Raw genomic sequence first — 3,238 nt, forward strand, 5'->3', positions numbered from 1 at the left:
GGTAAAATGTTTAACGTTTTGCCAAAACTGGACATCTACAGTTTTTTCGTTGTTAACTATTTTAATAGTTTTTATTTCTACTTTGAAAAGTGTGAACTGCAAATTTCAGCATTATCAATTAATAACTTCATATACTATATTCCCTTTTTGTAAATTCGTGTAGCACCAAAATATAAATTGCACCTCGGATTGGAGATAAAAAAATATATTGATATTGAAATGAAACAAGTAAAAAATTGAATATGCTTTTCCATTGTGAATTAATTACACCCTTACTTACAGTAGCAATCACGCTGGTTAAAAAGAATAAATTATCATTAAGTTAGCATACAGTGCTCGACTCTTCCCGCTGTTTAATACTAATTTAACTCACGTCATTTTACTATCTTAAATCATCGTCATCAGGGATGAAATTCTCAAAAAAAAAGTAGAGGTATTCAGCTGGATGAAGTGGACCTGATTTTGAAAAAGAAAACAAATCGACGTGAAAACACACACACAAAAAAAAACGACAATGCAGCTCAAATAATACCCGGTACTAGTACCCCTTTAAACAATAAATACCGGTAGAATTTCACCCCTGATCGTCATCATTAATCCAAAATTTGTAAATTACCAGAATTCAAATTCTTTATCAGAACTTGTTTGGCACTGAATATGTCATCAGTTATTTCTAATGCTTATTTGTCTTCATATTGTATAATGAAATCTAGCTAAACAGCCTGCACAGATACTTCTCTGATTTGGTGTAAAATCCACTAGAGTGGCTTTACTTGCAGAAAACTGACAATAACGTGATTCACTTCTGTGCAACTGCAGGCATTTTTTATTCTAATGATAGTGCAGAAAAATACACATTTCACCTTTTAAAACTTGAACTATACGAAAGCTAATCAATTTCGCTCAGTATACATTTTAGTAAGCCAACACTGTAGACTACTTAAAAATTCAAATTTTAAAAGAATAAATGTGTATAAAAATCGGAGATCGCACTAAAAGCAATTTCAGCCCTTCTCATTATGTAAATAGAAACCCTTGATTAAAAAAGTTTCACTTAATGGGAAAATCCGCAATTATACAGATATTGCAGTCTTACTCATAGAATCTAATGACTTGTAGGAACAATGTGACTGCGTAAGCTTCAATCACCATAGAATCAAAGCTTCTAACGTCTTTTGTGTTGCCATCCCTATCGAAATGATTATCGTACATACATGCAGACTGGATTTAAAGAGACTATTACTGGAAAGTGCATTTTATGAATTATGGTTGTCCCGATTAGATGACAGAAATGTAAAGTGTGTATTATCTGAAATACCAACTAGATATGTCAAATATGGTCGAATGGGCACTACGAAGCCACGCTAAAAGCAGCAAGCAACAGATTCACTTGGAAAGGCATAAAAACACACACACACAAACGAGTAGATATAACCATATTTTGGCAATAGCAAAACACCATCAGTGGCTACAAAAAAATAAAAAAAGAGCCTGCTCAGGGATGGCGAACATTTTTCAGCACATGTGCTAAAATAAATAAAAAAATATTCGAAAAAACTTTAATGTGCCAAGTACGTTTACTTATATATTTGGAATGTAATACAAATTAACTAATAACACAAAGGAACTTTCATTCATTTTCTGAATAGTTTTACTTGTAAGTTATAACACTTTTGCTGCTGCGCCATGGAAGACCGTTCTTATATAGCAGGTGCATAATGTGTGGTTTTCAATGTTAGACAAGCAGCACTCATTTTATCAGTCAGTCTGTTTCTCCTGTCTTATTTTATAAAGTTCATAGTAGAAAGCAAAGATTCACAGAAGTAAGTCGATGAAAAAACTGTTAAAATAGCTTTCGCTACTTTTCTCAACAACTCAAAATTTTCAGGAATGGCATTCCACACTTGTAGAACTTCTTTTTCAACATTCTTACGCTTTACTCTAGTTAACTGATTCGAGTTCCATTCTTAAGTCTACAAATTTTTACTTTCAAATTGAGCTGGACTGAAACTTAACTAGTTGAATTTCAAATTCATCCAGTTAAACGTGTCCAATTTCATATTTTCTGAAATTACTGTATCAGAATATTTTATGAATTTGCAGTTTCTTCAAATTCTTCGAACTACACAAATTTTGACGAAATCTGCTCCTGAGTTAACATTATTATCTCTGATAACAATTTCAGAAGTTTTTCAGGTTCATTTTTATCCGAATCATTATTCACCGAGTACTCAAAATGAAATATAGCAATATGTTTGTGTAAGTAATAAAGTTTTTTGTTTGATATTCTTACAAATGTTTGCATTTTATATTCAAAAAATTTGGTAATTATTATTACAAAGTGAATGTCATGAAATACTTTGTTCAACAACCCATGCATGTCATAAAATTACTTATTAATTTTCTTTTAACTTAAGCTAACTCAAACAAACCCACTGTTAAGGTGCTAAATGAATGTATAAAGAAGTGTTACTGTGATCTTAATTGAAAACAACAAAAATAAGATAAGCTAAATCATAATCCTACTATATACTAAAATCAGTTCTCCATCACTAACCCACTTGCCACAAACGCTTTTGGAACTAAAAACTAGTGGAGAACCACTTTTTTTTTTTTACACTGGCTACGCCCCTGCCCCCTAGTGGCGCACTAGATGCAGACAGTGAAAACAACTATGGCTCTATGAAGTTTTTGAAATTGTATTTGTGCGAATAGTGTCTTATATTTATTATTAGTGCTTTTCATTTCCCAAAGGTGTTTCGCGTGCTTATGGTTCGCCATCCCTAGCCTAGCTTCTAATCAGGAACACTTCATAAGTGAACAAGATAATTAGAAATTGTTAATTTAAAAAGGGGGAACAGGGATCGTCAAAAAAGTACAGAAATAAATTGAATCAAAATGCCAAGATTATATTTTCAAGCCAACAACTAGGGACTCAAAAAAAAAAAAAGTAAACAAACTAGGCTGGAAATAGTGTATAAATTATTTTCTCAAGCTAATGTAGACACTATTTTCAGCCTAGTTTGTTTACTTTTTTTTTTTTTGATTCCCATGTTTTTGGTTTTAAAAAAAAATCTTTGCATTTTGATTCAACTTGTTTCTATACTTTTTTGACGATCCATATTCCCCCCTTTTTAAATTAACAATTTCTAATTATCTTGTTCACTTATGAAGTGTTCCTGATTAGAAGCTAGGCTAGGGATGGCGAACCATTAGCACGCGAAACACCTTTGGGAAA

The sequence above is a fragment of the Limulus polyphemus genome, unplaced genomic scaffold, assembly GCF_000517525.1.
Source record: "Limulus polyphemus unplaced genomic scaffold, Limulus_polyphemus-2.1.2 Scaffold7972, whole genome shotgun sequence".
Taxonomy (NCBI): Eukaryota; Metazoa; Arthropoda; class Merostomata; order Xiphosura; family Limulidae; genus Limulus; species Limulus polyphemus.